Source organism: Heptranchias perlo, unplaced genomic scaffold, assembly GCF_035084215.1.
Source record: "Heptranchias perlo isolate sHepPer1 unplaced genomic scaffold, sHepPer1.hap1 HAP1_SCAFFOLD_230, whole genome shotgun sequence".
NCBI classification, from domain to species: domain Eukaryota; kingdom Metazoa; phylum Chordata; class Chondrichthyes; order Hexanchiformes; family Hexanchidae; genus Heptranchias; species Heptranchias perlo.
This window is the reverse complement of record NW_027139244.1, coordinates 290,785-313,605: the sequence shown is the minus strand read 5'-3', so window position 1 is coordinate 313,605 and position 22,821 is coordinate 290,785. Positions and strand designations below refer to the sequence as shown.

Here is a 22,821-nt window from a genome sequence, read left to right as displayed (position 1 = left end):
GTGTGTATCTGATGCTGCATGTAGCGGAGAAATCGGAGGGTGTCAAGGATAGATCCTTGCGGGCTGTTGACCTTCTTCCTCCTAAGTTTCACCACCACATGCTTCGAGTAAGTACAAGACACTTGATGGTGGAATATACAGAACAGACTGTAATCCTTTACAGTGCAGGTGGTCAATTTATACCGTATACAGGAATAGCTCCGGATCCCTCTCTCTTTCGAGCTCTCCCAACTAACTCTGGAACTATCCACCCTTCTTATACACTTCAGTTTTCTGACTTCAAAGGTATACCTCACAGATAAGACTTCATGACTGATCTGTTCTTGGATTCTTTCAAGAACAACTTATTCAATAAACAGTCTTAGTTGAGTACATTCCATGAACAAGACTTCCTGACAAACTGTCCTCGGAACCTTTCAAGAACAGTTTATTGACAGCTTATTTACCTAAACCACCACTCTATACCATGGTTAATTGATCCCTCTACCTATGTTTATTACACTAATCACTAAGTTGTACAATAATCACTCATGGTCGATGCAATCCCAAACACTATCTCTTTGCAACACCCCTTTGTAGATTGTTATCAGACACTTGAAGAAGTCCATCGCCTCTTCTCCCAATTCCCTTCTAGTTTCCTGTTTATCTTATAAAGCCTGTTGCTTTCATAACCATTTGTAGTTATACAGGTTATTTCGATTATTAACCATTAACTCTCCAACATTTCCAACATATTCACCACTTTTTATTTCTTCTTCTGCATCATATAGTGAGGTGGACTGTGTATGATGAGATGGACTGTGTATGGTGAGGTGGACTGTGTGTACATTACAGGCTTCAGTTGCTCTTCTGACAGTTGGGTCAATGACATTATCTTCTTCGCCCAACTGCAAAGTGTTAACATGATGATCAGTAACAGAATCTGAGAGGTCACAATGCAAACTATGGGGTGCAATGCAATATTCGAAATTTCCAGTGGCTGATGGTGACCACGCTAGTTACTGCTCCCACTTAGAAACGACTCCCACCCTTGTAATATCTCCCACCCTAGTAACAGCTCCCACCCTAGCAAAGACTCCCAGCCTAGTAACAATGCGACCCAGTAAAGGCTCCCACCCTCTTAACGGCTCCCACCCTAGTAACGACTCCCACCATGAGTGCTTAAACTCACGCTCTGTTCTCGTTTGGATCACCTTTATCTGATCCATATCGTCTTCAGTTCCCAAATCTAACCTCCAATCACTATATTTCAACTTGTTCAGTTCCATCTTCACATGCTCATTACCTATTAATTGTCTACTTTTCTTGATATTTAGTCCCACCTCCATATTACTAATCGAATAGTTAAACTGTCCCACAGTCTTACAATATACCATTGTGGAGCATTCAACAAGGAACCGTCACACATTGATATCGATCGAGTACCGTGTACACAATACAATACATATATATAGTCTGACAATCGATCATATCAATAGTCACAATATTACATTTAGTTCTAAAACATAACAGTCCACGTCTAGCACAAAATAACATAGGCTCACAAGTTTCCACACATGGGTTACAATCACCCGAGTTACGTTCTCTCTAATCGGCTGAGTGGGTGGAAAGCTTATCCATCCAAACTTATTATCCAGGCAACTTGTTACATGATAGTGCAGATAGCTGCCTGTTGCGGTATCAAAGGTGGATCCCCAGTCTTCTCGGTCTTTACAAACGTATCGGAGCCCCCCTATAATTAGTCTCACGTCAACATAAGAGTATAGCATTAACATCCTGTGGGATTCACCAGAACTATTGGCAAACCATTTCAGTACACAGTCCGGACAGTAGGGCCCAGGAGCGCAGGTTACCATTAGCAAACTGGCTAAGATGACTAGAAAGTTGACTCCAGCCCAGTAGGGTAATTAAGTGCCTATGGTCTGTTGTAGTGACATTTTCTAGCCATCCATGACAGCTTGAATATCGAGACAGACCACAGCCCAAGATATCTTTAAAGGATCCAAAGTAATTGCTCTTAATTTTATCCCATAAATCTTATGATTCAGTAATTACCATATTTACAAGCTCCTGAGCCATGGCTGATTCAGCCCCGAGCTCACCTTTCATGGAGTGGGCCACTGCTTGTATATCTTACAACGCTTGTAATTAGTTCACGAGGACCTCATTACTCAGCATTAAGGGACGCCGCTCCCAGTGTTACTCAGGCCGCTTGGGTAACTAGACGGTCATGTTTTACTCTAATTTGGACACTGGACAAGGACCGTGAACATTTATTATACTTCTGCGACAAATCACATTAGGATAGGATAAATGGTTCACCCTTATAGGAAACGATATCATATTGCCTGCTCTCCCACACAAAAATGTCAGGAGAGTGGAAGTGTTACGTGCAACCTCCCAATATTGCCTGTGTACGTATGTGAAGTATTTACACAGATGTTCATGGCAATATTCTATTGTTGGTTGAAAAGTTTTACGTGTAAGAGGTTTCATTACCATGCCACCACGCAGTGAGAAAGTGACTGAGGATGGTTCCATCATTACCCCAGACCATTGATATCACTCCACACGGAGGCCGAGCCCCTTTTGTGAACAATCTGATAACGGACTTTTTATTGTAAACAATCATAGTGTCCCATACATTCGTCACTGCATCACATAAAAGGCTGCAGCTGCGACGCGCAATCCTCTTTCTTAATACACGTACAAAGTTGTTATTTAATTTACACCGTAAGCACCCTGGCGCAAACATAACAGAAATATAATATTGTCCCCGCATTCCATTGTTGTAAGGACCTTAACTCTGCCGTCCAAAACTGATTCATTGATTCTCAAAGCATTTCACCGAGCAATTATACCAACACAAAGACTCATCTCGGGTCACATCGGTAAAAGCAGTCCCAGAGATACGACAGTGATCATTTACTTCTTCCACCCATTCAGCCCGATGGATAACAAGGCTCGGTTGGACAAAGGCAAACGTTTCATAGGTGAGAGTTTTATTCAGTACCATTGTAAACCAACCATGAGCAAAAACATACCACAGACAAGAGAGTATAACCACGATGCCATTTCTCTGAATCGCATTGGATCGTGGCTCGATTCACGACCAGGGATTCTTTATTAGCGCTCATCTGTAAGAGTAACAACGTTTTCATCGTTCACTTCAACATTTTCTCCTTCTTCTGATTGTTGACAAGGTTCAAGCAGAGTCAAGCACATACTAGAAACCAAAAAAAAAAGATACACAATTTTTTGTGGAAGCCGTCAACTTCTTAGCAGGAAGAAGACGGACACAGGCATCACCAACCTGTGCCACACAGCCGTTCACAGCTTTCAAGTTAACTTTTAAAAAAAACTTTGCCGAATGAAGAAGAGCAACATTCCATTCTTCTCTTATAAAGATTTCATGTCTGCTAAACATGCTCAAAGTTCCGAATACAACTAAACCCAGATTTTTTTTTCGAAGTCGTCTACTCTGACTTTAACACTGTGCAACAATGCTATAGTCCATTCCACTAGATTTCATCAGATTGTTATCACAGAGACAGCAGTAGATCCTTTAAACTTGAGGGAAGGAAACGGAGCGACAGCCAACAGCATCGAAATATTGACAAAGGCTTTTAAAGAGACAATACCATTCAGACAGTCTTTTTACAGAGGCAGTGAAAACAAAATAATTTGTACGATGGAATAATGTGTCTCACTCCTGATTTTTTCTCATTTCCCCCTTTTGTGTTCCAAGTGGTTTAATTTGCGTTACACGCGACCATGAGACTCCCAATTACCCAATGTTGACAGCATCTTCAGACAGAAAATCTTCCCACAAACTTTGATCAGCGTCAACACTTTTTAAAGAAAAATAGGCATTTTACAGAAGGCATCAAAGTGCATTGTGTGTCGCTCGAATGGCTTGTTAGATTAAAGAATGATCGGCTGCCCGCTGCTCGATTAGCATTTATGGTGGCGAAAAAGCAAATGTTGATCAGGAACAAGCATTGGGCTCAGTGGTGGGACATTCGTTGGGACCAGAACGACGAGAACCAAGAAAGCAATGTTCCCTGAACGAGAATCGAACCCGGGCCGTGGCGGTGAAAGCGCCAAATCCGAACCACTAGACCACCAGGGAAGCTACGGCTGATGCATGCGAGAGAGGAGTCCAACCTTTTCTTTCCTAATTGTCCCTTTGAAATTCAGGTCTCTTTCGATCCAAAAAAAAGCTGCTGGCCCAAAATGGCATTTTCTTTTAGTACATCGGAACATGGAACATTCACGGCACAGCGGGAGGCCATTCGGCCCATCGTGTTTGTGACGGTCATCGAACAACATAAAACACTGGTTCAGACAATGACAGCACCAAGTTCGGGTAGACATGCACACAAAATGGATGAAAGATGATGGACTTTGAGAGACGATGGGTTTTGCAGATGCCAGGATAAATAAACTGAAAGAGCTCATCAGCCTGCTTCTTTCAGATACTGAATGTCTTTATGCTCAAGAGATGTTCTCACTGCCTCAGGCCCATTATATCCAGTCGCACACTCATTCCAATTTTGCACACCTCCCTTCGCTTTGAAACCGTGCATTTTTTTTTACACTGGGCCTCATTTTGAAGAAAGCGGTGCTGTGATCAGCTGTTGTTGTTAAGGAAATGTAGTGGCAGAAGAGACATAAAAGTCTAAAAAACAGTGACTGTTCTGACACTGTGAGCTATAGTTAAAGGTTAGCGACAATTAAAGTGTCAGGCAGCAGATCTTTTCCAAATCTGTTAGAAATGGCAACAAAAACCTTCCCACAAACTTTGATCAAAGTCACGACTCTTTAAAAATAAATACTGGCATTTTACAGAAGGCAAGAAAGTACATTGTGTGTCACTCTAATGGGTTGTGAGATAAAGGAAGGATGGGCAGCCCCTTGTTGCAACCACAGCAGTGTAAAACTGATAGCTATCAGGAGCAATCACTGGCATCAGAACGAACAGCACTTTGCAAATAACGTTCCCTGACCGGGAATCGAACCTGGGCCGCGGCAATGAAAGCGCCGAATCCTAACCACTAGACCACCAGGGAAGCACATGGCACGATCTTGCAGGCCATCAGTCCAAGCCTCTTTTTCCTATTTGTCTCTGCATTTCACGTCCCTTTCTCCCCAAACAAGCTGCTCGGCCAAAATGGCATTTTCTTTTCGTACATAGAAACACAGAACATTCAGGGCACAGAAGGAGGCCATTCGGCCCATCGTGTCTGCGACGGTCATCGAAGAACATGAAACACTTGTTCAGACAATGACAGCACCAAGTTCGGGTCGGCATGCACTCGAAATGGATGAAAGATGTTGGGCATTGAGGGACGTTGGGTTTTGCTGATGCCAGGAGAAATAAACTCAAAGATCTCATCTCCCTCCTTTCAGGTACTGATAATGTTCAAGAGATGTTCTCACTGCCTCAGGCCCATTATCTCCAGTCGCACACTCCTTCCAATCTTGCACATCTTCCTTAGCTTTGAAAACACTCATTTTTTACACTGGAATTCAATTTGAAGAAAGAGGTGCTGTGATTAGTTGGTGTTGTTAAGGAGATGTCGTGCCAGGAGAGACATAAATGGCTAATGAGAACAGTTACTGTTCTGACACTGTTAGCTACAGTTAAAGGTTGGCGACAATTAAAGTGACAAGCAACAGGTCTTTTCCGAATCTTGGGAGAAATGGCAAAAAAAATCTTCCCACAAACTTTGATCAGCGTCAACACATTTTAAAGAAATGTAGGCATTTTACAGAAGGCATGAAAGTGCATTGTATGTCGCTCTAATGGCTTGTTAGATTAAAGAATGATCGGCTGCCCGCTGCTCGATTAGCATTTATGTTGGCGAAAAAGCTAATGTTGATCAGGAGCAAGCATTGGGCTCAGTGATGGGACATTCGTTGGCACCAGAACGACGAGCACCAAGAAAGCAATCTTCCCTGACTGGGAATCGAACCCGGGCCGTGGCGGTGAGAGCGCCGAATCCTAACCACTAGACCACCAGGGAAGCTACGGCTGATGCATGCGAGAGAGGAGTCCAACCTTTTCTTTCCTAATTGTCCCTTTGAAATTCAGGTCTCTTTCGATCCAAAAAAAAGCTGCTCGCCCAAAATGGCATTTTCTTTTAGCACATTGGAACATAGAACATTCACGGCACAGTGGGAGGCCATTCGGCCCATCGTGTTTGTGACGGTCATCGAACAACATAAAACACTGGTTCAGACAATGACAGCACCAAGTTCGGGTAGGCATGCACACAAAATGGATGAAAGATGATGGACTTTGAGAGACGATGGGTTTTGCAGATGCCAGGATAAATAAACTGAAAGAGCTCATCAGCCTGCTTCTTTCAGATACTGAATGTCTTTATGCTCAAGAGATGTTCTCACTGCCTCAGGCCCATTATATCCAGTCGCACACTCCTTCCAATTTTGCACACCTCCCTTCGCTTTGAAACCGTGCATTTTTTTTTACACTGGGCCTCATTTTGAAGAAAGCGGTGCTGTGATCAGCTGGTGTTGTTAAGGAGATGTAGTGGCAGAAGAGACATAAAAGTCTAAAAAAACAGTGACTGTGCTGACACTGTGAGCTATAGTTAAAGGTTGGCGACAATTAGAGTGTCAGGCAGCAGATCTTTTCCAAATCTGTTAGAAATGGCAACAAAAACCTTCCCACAAACTTTGATCAGCGTCACGACTCTTTAAAAATAAATACTGGCATTTTACAGAAGGCAAGAAAGTACATTGTGTGTCACTCTAATGGGTTGTGAGATAAAGGAATGATGGGCAGCCCCTTGTTGCAACCACAGCAGTGTAAAACTGATAGCGATCAGGAGCAATCACTGGCATCAGAACTAACAGCACTTTGCAAATAACGTTCCCTGACCGGGAATCGAACCCGGGCCGCGGCGGTGAAATCGCTGAATCCTAACCACTAGACCACCAGGGAAGCACATGGCACGATCTTGCAGGCCATCAGTCCAAGCCTCTTTTTCCTATTTGTCTCTGCATTTCACGTCCCTTTCTCCCCAAACAAGCTGCTCGGCCAAAATGGCATTTTCTTTTCGTACATAGAAACACAGAACATTCAGGGCACAGAAGGAGGCCATTCGGCCCATCGTGTCTGCGACGGTCATCGAAGAACATGAAACACTTGTTCAAGCAATGACAGCACCAAGTTCGGGTCGGCATGCACTCGAAATGGATGAAAGATGTTGGGCATTGAGGGACGATGGGTTTTGCTGATGCCAGGAGAAATAAACTCAAAGATCTCATCTCCCTCCTTTCAGGTACTGATAATGTTCAAGAGATGTTCTCACTGCCTCAGGCCCATTATCTCCAGTCGCACACTCCTTCCAATCTTGCACATCTTCCTTAGCTTTGAAAACGCTCATTTTTTACACTGGAATTCAATTTGAAGAAAGAGGTGCTGTGATTAGTTGCTGTTGTTAAGGAGATGTCGTGCCAGGAGAGACATAAATGGCTAATGAGAACAGTTACTGTTCTGACACTGTGAGCTACAGTGAAAGGTTGGCGACAATTAAAGTGACAAGCAACAGGTCTTTTCCGAATCTTGGGAGAAATGGCAACAAAAATCTTCCCACAAACTTTGATCAGCGTCAACACATTTTAAAGAAATGTAGGCATTTTACAGAAGGCATGAAAGTGCATTGTATGTCGCTCTAATGGCTTGTCAGATTAAAGAATGATCGGCTGCCCGCTGCTCGATTAGCATTTATGTTGGCGAAAAAGCTAATGTTGATCAGGAGCAAGCATTGGGCTCAGTGATGGGACATTCGTTGGCACCAGAACGACGAGCACCAAGAAAGCAATCTGCCCTGACCGGGAATCGAACCCGGGCCGCGGCTGTGAGAGCGCCGAATCCTAACCACTAGACCACCAGGGAAGCTACGGCTGATGCATGCGAGAGAGGAGTCCAACCTTTTCTTTCCTAATTGTCCCTTTGAAATTCAGGTCTCTTTCGATCCAAAAAAAAGCTGCTCGCCCAAAATGGCATTTTCTTTTAGCACATTGGAACATAGAACATTCACGGCACAGTGGGAGGCCATTCGGCCCATCGTGTTTGTGACGGTCATCGAACAACATAAAACACTGGTTCAGACAATGACAGCACCAAGTTCGGGTAGGCATGCACACAAAATGGATGAAAGATGATGGACTTTGAGAGACGATGGGTTTTGCAGATGCCAGGATAAATAAACTGAAAGAGCTCATCAGCCTGCTTCTTTCAGATACTGAATGTCTTTATGCTCAAGAGATGTTCTCACTGCCTCAGGCCCATTATATCCAGTCGCACACTCCTTCCAATTTTGCACACCTCCCTTCGCTTTGAAACCGTGCATTTTTTTTTACACTGGGCCTCATTTTGAAGAAAGCGGTGCTGTGATCAGCTGGTGTTGTTAAGGAGATGTAGTGGCAGAAGAGACATAAAAGTCTAAAAAAACAGTGACTGTGCTGACACTGTGAGCTATAGTTAAAGGTTGGCGACAATTAGAGTGTCAGGCAGCAGATCTTTTCCAAATCTGTTAGAAATGGCAACAAAAACCTTCCCACAAACTTTGATCAGCGTCACGACTCTTTAAAAATAAATACTGGCATTTTACAGAAGGCAAGAAAGTACATTGTGTGTCACTCTAATGGGTTGTGAGATAAAGGAATGATGGGCAGCCCCTTGTTGCAACCACAGCAGTGTAAAACTGATAGCGATCAGGAGCAATCACTGGCATCAGAACGAACAGCACTTTGCAAATAACGTTCCCTGACCGGGAATCGAACCCGGGCCGCGGCGGTGAAAGCGCCGAATCCTAACCACTAGACCACCAGAGAAGCACATGGCACGATCTTGCAGGCCATCAGTCCAAGCCTCTTTTTCCTATTTGTCTCTGCATTTCACGTCCCTTTCTCCCCAAACAAGCTGCTCGGCCAAAATGGCATTTTCTTTTCGTACATAGAAACACAGAACATTCAGGGCACAGAAGGAGGCCATTCGGCCCATCGTGTCTGCGACGGTCATCGAAGAACATGAAACACTTGTTCAGACAATGACAGCACCAAGTTCGGGTCGGCATGCACTCGAAATGGATGAAAGATGTTGGGCATTGAGGGACGATGGGTTTTGCTGATGCCAGGAGAAATAAACTCAAAGATCTCATCTCCCTCCTTTCAGGTACTGATAATGTTCAAGAGATGTTCTCACTGCCTCAGGCCCATTATCTCCAGTCGCACACTCCTTCCAATCTTGCACATCTTCCTTAGCTTTGAAAACGCTCATTTTTTACACTGGAATTCAATTTGAAGAAAGAGGTGCTGTGATTAGTTGCTGTTGTTAAGGAGATGTCGTGCCAGGAGAGACATAAATGGCTAATGAGAACAGTTACTGTTCTGACACTGTGAGCTACAGTTAAAGGTTGGCGACAATTAAAGTGACAAGCAACAGGTCTTTTCCGAATCTTGGGAGAAATGGCAAAAAAAATCTTCCCACAAACTTTGATCAGCGTCAACACATTTTAAAGAAATGTAGGCATTTTACAGAAGGCATGAAAGTGCATTGTATGTCGCTCTAATGGCTTGTTAGATTAAAGAATGATCGGCTGCCCGCTGCTCGATTAGCATTTATGTTGGCGAAAAAGCTAATGTTGATCAGGAGCAAGCATTGGGCTCAGTGATGGGACATTCGTTGGCACCAGAACGACGAGCACCAAGAAAGCAATCTTCCCTGACCGGGAATCGAACCCGGGCCGCGGCGGTGAGAGCGCCGAATCCTAACCACTAGACCACCAGGGAAGCTACGGCTGATGCATGCGAGAGAGGAGTCCAACCTTTTCTTTCCTAATTGTCCCTTTGAAATTCAGGTCTCTTTCGATCCAAAAAAAAGCTGCTCGCCCAAAATGGCATTTTCTTTTAGCACATTGGAACATAGAACATTCACGGCACAGTGGGAGGCCATTCGGCCCATCGTGTTTGTGACGGTCATCGAACAACATAAAACACTGGTTCAGACAATGACAGCACCGAGTTCGGGTAGGCATGCACACAAAATGGATGAAAGATGATGGACTTTGAGAGACGATGGGTTTTGCAGATGCCAGGATAAATAAACTGAAAGAGCTCATCAGCCTGCTTCTTTCAGATACTGAATGTCTTTATGCTCAAGAGATGTTCTCACTGCCTCAGGCCCATTATATCCAGTCGCACACTCCTTCCAATTTTGCACACCTCCCTTCGCTTTGAAACCGTGCATTTTTTTTTACACTGGGCCTCATTTTGAAGAAAGCGGTGCTGTGATCAGCTGGTGTTGTTAAGGAGATGTAGTGGCAGAAGAGACATAAAAGTCTAAAAAAACAGTGACTGTGCTGACACTGTGAGCTATAGTTAAAGGTTGGCGACAATTAGAGTGTCAGGCAGCAGATCTTTTCCAAATCTGTTAGAAATGGCAACAAAAACCTTCCCACAAACTTTGATCAGCGTCACGACTCTTTAAAAATAAATACTGGCATTTTACAGAAGGCAAGAAAGTACATTGTGTGTCACTCTAATGGGTTGTGAGATAAAGGAATGATGGGCAGCCCCTTGTTGCAACCACAGCAGTGTAAAACTGATAGCGATCAGGAGCAATCACTGGCATCAGAACGAACAGCACTTTGCAAATAACGTTCCCTGACCGGGAATCGAACCCGGGCCGCGGCAGTGAAATCGCTGAATCCTAACCACTAGACCACCAGGGAAGCACATGGCACGATCTTGCAGGCCATCAGTCCAAGCCTCTTTTTCCTATTTGTCTCTGCATTTCACGTCCCTTTCTCCCCAAACAAGCTGCTCGGCCAAAATGGCATTTTCTTTTCGTACATAGAAACACAGAACATTCAGGGCACAGAAGGAGGCCATTCGGCCCATCGTGTCTGCGACGGTCATCGAAGAACATGAAACACTTGTTCAGACAATGACAGCACCAAGTTCGGGTCGGCATGCACTCGAAATGGATGAAAGATGTTGGGCATTGAGGGACGATGGGTTTTGCTGATGCCAGGAGAAATAAACTCAAAGATCTCATCTCCCTCCTTTCAGGTACTGATAATGTTCAAGAGATGTTCTCACTGCCTCAGGCCCATTATCTCCAGTCGCACACTCCTTCCAATCTTGCACATCTTCCTTAGCTTTGAAAACGCTCATTTTTTACACTGGAATTCAATTTGAAGAAAGAGGTGCTGTGATTAGTTGCTGTTGTTAAGGAGATGTCGTGCCAGGAGAGACATAAATGGCTAATGAGAACAGTTACTGTTCTGACACTGTGAGCTACAGTTAAAGGTTGGCGACAATTAAAGTGACAAGCAACAGGTCTTTTCCGAATCTTGGGAGAAATGGCAAAAAAAATCTTCCCACAAACTTTGATCAGCGTCAACACATTTTAAAGAAATGTAGGCATTTTACAGAAGGCATGAAAGTGCATTGTATGTCGCTCTAATGGCTTGTTAGATTAAAGAATGATCGGCTGCCCGCTGCTCGATTAGCATTTATGTTGGCGAAAAAGCTAATGTTGATCAGGAGCAAGCATTGGGCTCAGTGATGGGACATTCGTTGGCACCAGAACAACGAGCACCAAGAAAGCAATCTTCCCTGACCGGGAATCGAACCCGGGCCGCGGCGGTGAGAGCGCCGAATCCTAACCACTAGACCACCAGGGAAGCTACGGCTGATGTATGCGAGAGAGGAGTCCAACCTTTTCTTTCCTAATTGTCCCTTTGAAATTCAGGTCTCTTTCGATCCAAAAAAAAGCTGCTCGCCCAAAATGGCATTTTCTTTTAGCACATTGGAACATAGAACATTCACGGCACAGTGGGAGGCCATTCGGCCCATCGTGTTTGTGACGGTCATCGAACAACATAAAACACTGGTTCAGACAATGACAGCACCAAGTTCGGGTAGGCATGCACACAAAATGGATGAAAGATGATGGACTTTGAGAGACGATGGGTTTTGCAGATGCCAGGATAAATAAACTGAAAGAGCTCATCAGCCTGCTTCTTTCAGATACTGAATGTCTTTATGCTCAAGAGATGTTCTCACTGCCTCAGGCCCATTATATCCAGTCGCACACTCCTTCCAATCTTGCACACCTCCCTTCGCTTTGAAACCGTGCATTTTTTTTTACACTGGGCCTCATTTTGAAGAAAGCGGTGCTGTGATCAGCTGGTGTTGTTAAGGAGATGTAGTGGCAGAAGAGACATAAAAGTCTAAAAAAACAGTGACTGTGCTGACACTGTGAGCTATAGTTAAAGGTTGGCGACAATTAGAGTGTCAGGCAGCAGATCTTTTCCAAATCTGTTAGAAATGGCAACAAAAACCTTCCCACAAACTTTGATCAGCGTCACGACTCTTTAAAAATAAATACTGGCATTTTACAGAAGGCAAGAAAGTACATTGTGTGTCACTCTAATGGGTTGTGAGATAAAGGAATGATGGGCAGCCCCTTGTTGCAACCACAGCAGTGTAAAACTGATAGCGATCAGGAGCAATCACTGGCATCAGAACGAACAGCACTTTGCAAATAACGTTCCCTGACCGGGAATCGAACCCGGGCCGCGGCAGTGAAATCGCTGAATCCTAACCACTAGACCACCAGGGAAGCACATGGCACGATCTTGCAGGCCATCAGTCCAAGCCTCTTTTTCCTATTTGTCTCTGCATTTCACGTCCCTTTCTCCCCAAACAAGCTGCTCGGCCAAAATGGCATTTTCTTTTCGTACATAGAAACACAGAACATTCAGGGCACAGAAGGAGGCCATTCGGCCCATCGTGTCTGCGACGGTCATCGAAGAACATGAAACACTTGTTCAGACAATGACAGCACCAAGTTCGGGTCGGCATGCACTCGAAATGGATGAAAGATGTTGGGCATTGAGGGACGATGGGTTTTGCTGATGCCAGGAGAAATAAACTCAAAGATCTCATCTCCCTCCTTTCAGGTACTGATAATGTTCAAGAGATGTTCTCACTGCCTCAGGCCCATTATCTCCAGTCGCACACTCCTTCCAATCTTGCACATCTTCCTTAGCTTTGAAAACGCTCATTTTTTACACTGGAATTCAATTTGAAGAAAGAGGTGCTGTGATTAGTTGCTGTTGTTAAGGAGATGTCGTGCCAGGAGAGACATAAATGGCTAATGAGAACAGTTACTGTTCTGACACTGTGAGCTACAGTTAAAGGTTGGCGACAATTAAAGTGACAAGCAACAGGTCTTTTCCGAATCTTGGAGAAATGGCAAAAAAAATCTTCCCACAAACTTTGATCAGCGTCAACACATTTTAAAGAAATGTAGGCATTTTACAGAAGGCATGAAAGTGCATTGTATGTCGCTCTAATGGCTTGTTAGATTAAAGAATGATCGGCTGCCCGCTGCTCGATTAGCATTTATGTTGGCGAAAAAACTAATGTTGATCAGGAGCAAGCATTGGGCTCAGTGATGGGACATTCGTTGGCACCAGAACGACGAGCACCAAGAAAGCAATTTTGCCTGACCGGGAATCGAACCCGGGCCGCGGCGGTGAGAGCGCCGAATCCTAACCACTAGACCACCAGGGAAGCTACGGATGATGCATGCGAGAGAGGAGTCCAACCTTTTCTTTCCTAATTGTCCCTTTGAAATTCAGGTCTCTTTCGATCCAAAAAAAAGCTGCTCGCCCAAAATGTCATTTTCTTTTAGCACATTGGAACATAGAACATTCACGGCACAGTGGGAGGCCATTCGGCCCATCGTGTTTGTGACGGTCATCGAACAACATAAAACACTGGTTCAGACAATGACAGCACCAAGTTCGGGTAGGCATGCACACAAAATGGATGAAAGATGATGGACTTTGAGAGACGATGGGTTTTGCAGATGCCAGGATAAATAAACTGAAAGAGCTCATCAGCCTGCTTCTTTCAGATACTGAATGTCTTTATGCTCAAGAGATGTTCTCACTGCCTCAGGCCCATTATATCCAGTCGCACACTCCTTCCAATTTTGCACACCTCCCTTCGCTTTGAAACCGTGCATTTTTTTTTACACTGGGCCTCATTTTGAAGAAAGCGGTGCTGTGATCAGCTGGTGTTGTTAAGGAGATGTAGTGGCAGAAGAGACATAAAAGTCTAAAAAAACAGTGACTGTGCTGACACTGTGAGCTATAGTTAAAGGTTGGCGACAATTAGAGTGTCAGGCAGCAGATCTTTTCCAAATCTGCTGGAAATGGCAACAAAAACCATCCCACAAACTTTGATCAGCATCACGACTCTTTAAAAATAAATACTGGCATTTTACAGAAGGCAAGAAAGTACATTGTGTGTCACTCTAATGGGTTGTGAGATAAAGGAATGATGGGCAGCCCCTTGTTGCAACCACAGCAGTGTAAAACTGATAGCGATCAGGAGCAATCACTGGCATCAGAACGAACAGCACTTTGCAAATAACGTTCCCTGACCGGGAATCGAACCCGGGCCGCGGCGGTGAAAGCGCCGAATCCTAACCACTGGACCACCAGGGAAGCACATGGCACGATCTTGCAGGCCATCAGTCCAAGCCTCTTTTTCCTATTTGTCTCTGCATTTCACGTCCCTTTCTCCCCAAACAAGCTGCTCGGCCAAAATGGCATTTTCTTTTCGTACATAGAAACACAGAACATTCAGGGCACAGAAGGAGGCCATTCGGCCCATCGTGTCTGCGACGGTCATCGAAGAACATGAAACACTTGTTCAGACAATGACAGCACCAAGTTCGGGTCGGCATGCACTCGAAATGGATGAAAGATGTTGGGCATTGAGGGACGATGGGTTTTGCTGATGCCAGGAGAAATAAACTCAAAGATCTCATCTCCCTCCTTTCAGGTACTGATAATGTTCAAGAGATGTTCTCACTGCCTCAGGCCCATTATCTCCAGTCGCACACTCCTTCCAATCTTGCACATCTTCCTTAGCTTTGAAAACGCTCATTTTTTACACTGGAATTCAATTTGAAGAAAGAGGTGCTGTGATTAGTTGCTGTTGTTAAGGAGATGTCGTGCCAGGAGAGACATAAATGGCTAATGAGAACAGTTACTGTTCTGACACTGTGAGCTACAGTTAAAGGTTGGCGACAATTAAAGTGACAAGCAACAGGTCTTTTCCGAATCTTGGGAGAAATGGCAACAAAAATCTTCCCACAAACTTTGATCAGCGTCAACACATTTTAAAGAAATGTAGGCATTTTACAGAAGGTATGAAAGTGCATTGTATGTCGCTCTAATGGCTTGTTAGATTAAAGAATGATCGGCTGCCCGCTGCTCGATTAGCATTTATGTTGGCGAAAAAGCTAATGTTGATCAGGAGCAAGCATTGGGCTCAGTGATGGGACATTCGTTGGCACCAGAACAGCACTTTGCAAATAACGTTCCCTGACCGGGAATCGAACCCGGGCCGCGGCGGTGAAATCGCTGAATCCTAACCACTAGACCACCAGGGAAGCACATGGCACGATCTTGCAGGCCATCAGTCCAAGCCTCTTTTTCCTATTTGTCTCTGCATTTCACGTCCCTTTCTCCCCAAACAAGCTGCTCGCCCAAAATGGCATTTTCTTTTCGTACATAGAAACACAGAACATTCAGGGCACAGAAGGAGGCCATTCGGCCCATCGTGTCTGCGACGGTCATCGAAGAACATGAAACACTTGTTCAGACAATGACAGCACCAAGTTCGGGTCGGCATGCACTCGAAATGGATGAAAGATGTTGGGCATTGAGGGACGATGGGTTTTGCTGATGCCAGGAGAAATAAACTCAAAGATCTCATCTCCCTCCTTTCAGGTACTGATAATGTTCAAGAGATGTTCTCACTGCCTCAGGCCCATTATCTCCAGTCGCACACTCCTTCCAATCTTGCACATCTTCCTTAGCTTTGAAAACGCTCATTTTTTACACTGGAATTCAATTTGAAGAAAGAGGTGCTGTGATTAGTTGGTGTTGTTAAGGAGATGTCGTGCCAGGAGAGACATAAATGGCTAATGAGAACAGTTACTGTTCTGACACTGTGAGCTACAGTTAAAGGTTGGCGACAATTAAAGTGACAAGCAACAGGTCTTTTCCGAATCTTGGGAGAAATGGCAAAAAAAATCTTCCCACAAACTTTGATCAGCGTCAACACATTTTAAAGAAATGTAGGCATTTTACAGAAGGCATGAAAGTGCATTGTATGTCGCTCTAATGGCTTGTTAGATTAAAGAATGATCGGCTGCCCGCTGCTCGATTAGCATTTATGTTGGCGAAAAAGCTAATGTTGATCAGGAGCAAGCATTGGGCTCAGTGATGGGACATTCGTTGGCACCAGAACGACGAGCACCAAGAAAGCAATCTTCCCTGACCGGGAATCGAACCCGGGCCGCGGCGGTGAGAGCGCCGAATCCTAACCACTAGACCACCAGGGAAGCTACGGCTAATGCATGCGAGAGAGGAGTCCAACCTTTTCTTTCCTAATTGTCCCTTTGAAATTCAGGTCTCTTTCGATCCAAAAAAAAGCTGCTCGCCCAAAATGGCATTTTCTTTTAGCACATTGGAACATAGAACATTCACGGCATAGTGGGAGGCCATTCGGCCCATCGTGTTTGTGACGGTCATCGAACAACATAAAACACTGGTTCAGACAATGACAGCACCAAGTTCGGGTCGGCATGCACACAAAATGGATGAAAGATGATGGACTTTGAGAGACGATGGGTTTTGCAGATGCCAGGATAAATAAACTGAAAGAGCTCATCAGCCTGCTTCTTTCAGATACTGAATGTCTTTATGCTCAAGAGATGTTCTCACTGCCTCAGGCCCATTATATCCAGTCGCACACTCATTCCAATCTTGCACACCTCCCTTCGCTTTGAAACCGTGCATTTTTTTTTACACTGGGCCTCATTTTGAAGAAAGCGGTGCTGTGATCAGCTGGTGTTGTTAAGGAGATGTAGTGGCAGAAGAGACATAAAAGTCTAAAAAAACAGTGACTGTGCTGACACTGTGAGCTATAGTTAAAGGTTGGCGACAATTAGAGTGTCAGGCAGCAGATCTTTTCCAAATCTGTTAGAAATGGCAACAAAAACCTTCCCACAAACTTTGATCAGCGTCACGACTCTTTAAAAATAAATACTGGCATTTTACAGAAGGCAAGAAAGTACATTGTGTGTCACTCTAATGGGTTGTGAGATAAAGGAATGATGGGCAGCCCCTTGTTGCAACCACAGCAGTGTAAAACTGATAGCGATCAGGAGCAATCACTGGCATCAGAACGAACAGCACTTTGCAAATAACGTTCCCTGACCGGGAATCGAACCCGGGCCGCGGCGGTGAAAGCGCCGAATCCTAACCACTAGACCACCAGGGAAGCACATGGCACGATCTTGCAGGCCATCAGTCCAAGCCTCTTTTTCCTATTTGTCTCTGCATTTCACGTCCCTTTCTCCCCAAACAAGCTGCTCGGCCAAAATGGCATTTTCTTTTCGTACATAGAAACACAGAACATTCAGGGCACAGAAGGAGGCCATTCGGCCCATCGTGTCTGCGACGGTCATCGAAGAACATGAAACACTTGTTCAGACAATGACAGCACCAAGTTCGGGTCGGCATGCACTCGAAATGGATGAAAGATGTTGGGCATTGAGGGACGATGGGTTTTGCTGATGCCAGGAGAAATAAACTCAAAGATCTCATCTCCCTCCTTTCAGGTACTGATAATGTTCAAGAGATGTTCTCACTGCCTCAGGCCCATTATCTCCAGTCGCACACTCCTTCCAATCTTGCACATCTTCCTTAGCTTTGAAAACGCTCATTTTTTACACTGGAATTCAATTTGAAGAAAGAGGTGCTGTGATTAGTTGGTGTTGTTAAGGAGATATTGTGCCAGGAGAGACATAAATGGCTAATGAGAACAGTTACTGTTCTGACACTGTGAGCTACAGTTAAAGGTTGGCGACAATTAAAGTGACAAGCAACAGGTCTTTTCCGAATCTTGGGAGAAATGGCAACAAAAATCTTCCCACAAACTTTGATCAGCGTCAACACATTTTAAAGAAATGTAGGCATTTTACAGAAGGCATGAAAGTGCATTGTATGTCGCTCTAATGGCTTGTTAGATTAAAGAATGATCGGCTGCCCGCTGCTCGATTAGCATTTATGTTGGCGAAAAAGCTAATGTTGATCAGGAGCAAGCATTGGGCTCAGTGATGGGACATTCGTTGGCACCAGAACGACGAGCACCAAGAAAGCAATCTTCCCTGACCGGGAATCGAACCCGGGCCGCGGCGGTGAGAGCGCCGAATCCTAACCACTAGACCACCAGGGAAGCTACGGCTGATGCAAGCGAGAGAGGAGTCCAACCTTTTCTTTCCTAATTGTCCCTTTGAAATTCAGGTCTCTTTCGATCCAAAAAAAAGCTGCTCGCCCAAAATGGCATTTTCTTTTAGCACATTGGAACATAGAACATTCACGGCATAGTGGGAGGCCATTCGGCCCATCGTGTTTGTGACGGTCATCGAACAACATAAAACACTGGTTCAGACAATGACAGCACCAAGTTCGGGTCGGCATGCACACAAAATGGATGAAAGATGATGGACTTTGAGAGACGATGGGTTTTGCAGATGCCAGGATAAATAAACTGAAAGAGCTCATCAGCCTGCTTCTTTCAGATACTGAATGTCTTTATGCTCAAGAGATGTTCTCACTGCCTCAGGCCCATTATATCCAGTCGCACACTCATTCCAATCTTGCACACCTCCCTTCGCTTTGAAACCGTGCATTTTTTTTTACACTGGGCCTCATTTTGAAGAAAGCGGTGCTGTGATCAGCTGGTGTTGTTAAGGAGATGTAGTGGCAGAAGAGACATAAAAGTCTAAAAAAACAGTGACTGTGCTGACACTGTGAGCTATAGTTAAAGGTTGGCGACAATTAGAGTGTCAGGCAGCAGATCTTTTCCAAATCTGTTAGAAATGGCAACAAAAACCTTCCCACAAACTTTGATCAGCGTCACGACTCTTTAAAAATAAATACTGGCATTTTACAGAAGGCAAGAAAGTACATTGTGTGTCACTCTAATGGGTTGTGAGATAAAGGAATGATGGGCAGCCCCTTGTTGCAACCACAGCAGTGTAAAACTGATAGCGATCAGGAGCAATCACTGGCATCAGAACGAACAGCACTTTGCAAATAACGTTCCCTGACCGGGAATCGAACCCGGGCCGCGGCGGTGAAAGCGCCGAATCCTAACCACTAGACCACCAGGGAAGCACATGGCACGATCTTGCAGGCCATCAGTCCAAGCCTCTTTTTCCTATTTGTCTCTGCATTTCACGTCCCTTTCTCCCCAAACAAGCTGCTCGGCCAAAATGGCATTTTCTTTTCGTACATAGAAACACAGAACATTCAGGGCACAGAAGGAGGCCATTCGGCCCATCGTGTCTGCGACGGTCATCGAAGAACATGAAACACTTGTTCAGACAATGACAGCACCAAGTTCGGGTCGGCATGCACTCGAAATGGATGAAAGATGTTGGGCATTGAGGGACGATGGGTTTTGCTGATGCCAGGAGAAATAAACTCAAAGATCTCATCTCCCTCCTTTCAGGTACTGATAATGTTCAAGAGATGTTCTCACTGCCTCAGGCCCATTATCTCCAGTCGCACACTCCTTCCAATCTTGCACATCTTCCTTAGCTTTGAAAACGCTCATTTTTTACACTGGAATTCAATTTGAAGAAAGAGGTGCTGTGATTAGTTGCTGTTGTTAAGGAGATGTCGTGCCAGGAGAGACATAAATGGCTAATGAGAACAGTTACTGTTCTGACACTGTGAGCTACAGTTAAAGGTTGGCGACAATTAAAGTGACAAGCAACAGGTCTTTTCCGAATCTTGGGAGAAATGGCAACAAAAATCTTCCCACAAACTTTGATCAGCGTCAACACATTTTAAAGAAATGTAGGCATTTTACAGAAGGTATGAAAGTGCATTGTATGTCGCTCTAATGGCTTGTTAGATTAAAGAATGATCGGCTGCCCGCTGCTCGATTAGCATTTATGTTGGCGAAAAAGCTAATGTTGATCAGGAGCAAGCATTGGGCTCAGTGATGGGACATTCGTTGGCACCAGAACAGCACTTTGCAAATAACGTTCCCTGACCGGGAATCGAACCCGGGCCGCGGCGGTGAAATCGCTGAATCCTAACCACTAGACCACCAGGGAAGCACATGGCACGATCTTGCAGGCCATCAGTCCAAGCCTCTTTTTCCTATTTGTCTCTGCATTTCACGTCCCTTTCTCCCCAAACAAGCTGCTCGGCCAAAATGGCATTTTCTTTTCGTACATAGAAACACAGAACATTCAGGGCACAGAAGGAGGCCATTCGGCCCATCGTGTCTGCGACGGTCATCGAAGAACATGAAACACTTGTTCAGACAATGACAGCACCAAGTTCGGGTCGGCATGCACTCGAAATGGATGAAAGATGTTGGGCATTGAGGGACGATGGGTTTTGCTGATGCCAGGAGAAATAAACTCAAAGATCTCATCTCCCTCCTTTCAGGTACTGATAATGTTCAAGAGATGTTCTCACTGCCTCAGGCCCATTATCTCCAGTCGCACACTCCTTCCAATCTTGCACATCTTCCTTAGCTTTGAAAACGCTCATTTTTTACACTGGAATTCAATTTGAAGAAAGAGGTGCTGTGATTAGTTGCTGTTGTTAAGGAGATGTCGTGCCAGGAGAGACATAAATGGCTAATGAGAACAGTTACTGTTCTGACACTGTGAGCTACAGTTAAAGGTTGGCGACAATTAAAGTGACAAGCAACAGGTCTTTTCCGAATCTTGGGAGAAATGGCAAAAAAAATCTTCCCACAAACTTTGATCAGCGTCAACACATTTTAAAGAAATGTAGGCATTTTACAGAAGGCATGAAAGTGCATTGTATGTCGCTCTAATGGCTTGTTAGATTAAAGAATGATCGGCTGCCCGCTGCTCGATTAGCATTTATGTTGGCGAAAAAGCTAATGTTGATCAGGAGCAAGCATTGGGCTCAGTGATGGGACATTCGTTGGCACCAGAACGACGAGCACCAAGAAAGCAATCTTCCCTGACCGGGAATCGAACCCGGGCCGCGGCGGTGAGAGCGCCGAATCCTAACCACTAGACCACCAGGGAAGCTACGGCTAATGCATGCGAGAGAGGAGTCCAACCTTTTCTTTCCTAATTGTCCCTTTGAAATTCAGGTCTCTTTCGATCCAAAAAAAAGCTGCTCGCCCAAAATGGCATTTTCTTTTAGCACATTGGAACATAGAACATTCACGGCATAGTGGGAGGCCATTCGGCCCATCGTGTTTGTGACGGTCATCGAACAACATAAAACACTGGTTCAGACAATGACAGCACCAAGTTCGGGTCGGCATGCACACAAAATGGATGAAAGATGATGGACTTTGAGAGACGATGGGTTTTGCAGATGCCAGGATAAATAAACTGAAAGAGCTCATCAGCCTGCTTCTTTCAGATACTGAATGTCTTTATGCTCAAGAGATGTTCTCACTGCCTCAGGCCCATTATATCCAGTCGCACACTCATTCCAATCTTGCACACCTCCCTTCGCTTTGAAACCGTGCATTTTTTTTTACACTGGGCCTCATTTTGAAGAAAGCGGTGCTGTGATCAGCTGGTGTTGTTAAGGAGATGTAGTGGCAGAAGAGACATAAAAGTCTAAAAAAACAGTGACTGTGCTGACACTGTGAGCTATAGTTAAAGGTTGGCGACAATTAGAGTGTCAGGCAGCAGATCTTTTCCAAATCTGTTAGAAATGGCAACAAAAACCTTCCCACAAACTTTGATCAGCGTCACGACTCTTTAAAAATAAATACTGGCATTTTACAGAAGGCAAGAAAGTACATTGTGTGTCACTCTAATGGGTTGTGAGATAAAGGAATGATGGGCAGCCCCTTGTTGCAACCACAGCAGTGTAAAACTGATAGCGATCAGGAGCAATCACTGGCATCAGAACGAACAGCACTTTGCAAATAACGTTCCCTGACCGGGAATCGAACCCGGGCCGCGGCGGTGAAAGCGCCGAATCCTAACCACTGGACCACCAGGGAAGCACATGGCACGATCTTGCAGGCCATCAGTCCAAGCCTCTTTTTCCTATTTGTCTCTGCATTTCACGTCCCTTTCTCCCCAAACAAGCTGCTCGGCCAAAATGGCATTTTCTTTTCGTACATAGAAACACAGAACATTCAGGGCACAGAAGGAGGCCATTCGGCCCATCGTGTCTGCGACGGTCATCGAAGAACATGAAACACTTGTTCAGACAATGACAGCACCAAGTTCGGGTCGGCATGCACTCGAAATGGATGAAAGATGTTGGGCATTGAGGGACGATGGGTTTTGCTGATGCCAGGAGAAATAAACTCAAAGATCTCATCTCCCTCCTTTCAGGTACTGATAATGTTCAAGAGATGTTCTCACTGCCTCAGGCCCATTATCTCCAGTCGCACACTCCTTCCAATCTTGCACATCTTCCTTAGCTTTGAAAACGCTCATTTTTTACACTGGAATTCAATTTGAAGAAAGAGGTGCTGTGATTAGTTGCTGTTGTTAAGGAGATGTCGTGCCAGGAGAGACATAAATGGCTAATGAGAACAGTTACTGTTCTGACACTGTGAGCTACAGTTAAAGGTTGGCGACAATTAAAGTGACAAGCAACAGGTCTTTTCCGAATCTTGGGAGAAATGGCAACAAAAATCTTCCCACAAACT

General features: G+C 44.8%; 17 non-coding genes across 17 annotated transcripts; all 17 read right to left on the bottom strand.

Annotated features, from left to right (window-relative positions):
* Positions 1-5,000: 5,000 nt before the first annotated feature.
* Positions 5,001-5,072, bottom strand: trnae-uuc (transfer RNA glutamic acid (anticodon UUC)). Its single transcript has one exon. It is a non-coding gene; the product is annotated as a tRNA-Glu (tRNA).
* Positions 5,073-5,957: 885 nt separating this feature from the next.
* On the bottom strand, positions 5,958-6,029 carry trnae-cuc (transfer RNA glutamic acid (anticodon CUC)). Its single transcript has one exon. It is a non-coding gene; the product is annotated as a tRNA-Glu (tRNA).
* An 869-nt stretch (positions 6,030-6,898) lies between these two features.
* trnae-uuc (transfer RNA glutamic acid (anticodon UUC)) lies at positions 6,899-6,970 on the bottom strand. Its single transcript has one exon. It is a non-coding gene; the product is annotated as a tRNA-Glu (tRNA).
* An 885-nt stretch (positions 6,971-7,855) lies between these two features.
* trnae-cuc (transfer RNA glutamic acid (anticodon CUC)) lies at positions 7,856-7,927 on the bottom strand. The gene has a single exon. It is a non-coding gene; the product is annotated as a tRNA-Glu (tRNA).
* An 869-nt stretch (positions 7,928-8,796) lies between these two features.
* Positions 8,797-8,868, bottom strand: trnae-uuc (transfer RNA glutamic acid (anticodon UUC)). Its single transcript has one exon. It is a non-coding gene; the product is annotated as a tRNA-Glu (tRNA).
* An 885-nt stretch (positions 8,869-9,753) lies between these two features.
* Positions 9,754-9,825, bottom strand: trnae-cuc (transfer RNA glutamic acid (anticodon CUC)). The gene has a single exon. It is a non-coding gene; the product is annotated as a tRNA-Glu (tRNA).
* A 1,826-nt stretch (positions 9,826-11,651) lies between these two features.
* On the bottom strand, positions 11,652-11,723 carry trnae-cuc (transfer RNA glutamic acid (anticodon CUC)). Its single transcript has one exon. It is a non-coding gene; the product is annotated as a tRNA-Glu (tRNA).
* A 1,825-nt stretch (positions 11,724-13,548) lies between these two features.
* trnae-cuc (transfer RNA glutamic acid (anticodon CUC)) lies at positions 13,549-13,620 on the bottom strand. Its single transcript has one exon. It is a non-coding gene; the product is annotated as a tRNA-Glu (tRNA).
* An 869-nt stretch (positions 13,621-14,489) lies between these two features.
* trnae-uuc (transfer RNA glutamic acid (anticodon UUC)) lies at positions 14,490-14,561 on the bottom strand. The gene has a single exon. It is a non-coding gene; the product is annotated as a tRNA-Glu (tRNA).
* An 881-nt stretch (positions 14,562-15,442) lies between these two features.
* On the bottom strand, positions 15,443-15,514 carry trnae-uuc (transfer RNA glutamic acid (anticodon UUC)). Its single transcript has one exon. It is a non-coding gene; the product is annotated as a tRNA-Glu (tRNA).
* Positions 15,515-16,399: 885 nt separating this feature from the next.
* trnae-cuc (transfer RNA glutamic acid (anticodon CUC)) lies at positions 16,400-16,471 on the bottom strand. Its single transcript has one exon. It is a non-coding gene; the product is annotated as a tRNA-Glu (tRNA).
* Positions 16,472-17,340: 869 nt separating this feature from the next.
* On the bottom strand, positions 17,341-17,412 carry trnae-uuc (transfer RNA glutamic acid (anticodon UUC)). Its single transcript has one exon. It is a non-coding gene; the product is annotated as a tRNA-Glu (tRNA).
* An 885-nt stretch (positions 17,413-18,297) lies between these two features.
* trnae-cuc (transfer RNA glutamic acid (anticodon CUC)) lies at positions 18,298-18,369 on the bottom strand. The gene has a single exon. It is a non-coding gene; the product is annotated as a tRNA-Glu (tRNA).
* Positions 18,370-19,238: 869 nt separating this feature from the next.
* trnae-uuc (transfer RNA glutamic acid (anticodon UUC)) lies at positions 19,239-19,310 on the bottom strand. Its single transcript has one exon. It is a non-coding gene; the product is annotated as a tRNA-Glu (tRNA).
* An 881-nt stretch (positions 19,311-20,191) lies between these two features.
* Positions 20,192-20,263, bottom strand: trnae-uuc (transfer RNA glutamic acid (anticodon UUC)). The gene has a single exon. It is a non-coding gene; the product is annotated as a tRNA-Glu (tRNA).
* An 885-nt stretch (positions 20,264-21,148) lies between these two features.
* Positions 21,149-21,220, bottom strand: trnae-cuc (transfer RNA glutamic acid (anticodon CUC)). Its single transcript has one exon. It is a non-coding gene; the product is annotated as a tRNA-Glu (tRNA).
* An 869-nt stretch (positions 21,221-22,089) lies between these two features.
* Positions 22,090-22,161, bottom strand: trnae-uuc (transfer RNA glutamic acid (anticodon UUC)). The gene has a single exon. It is a non-coding gene; the product is annotated as a tRNA-Glu (tRNA).
* Positions 22,162-22,821: the final 660 nt, after the last annotated feature.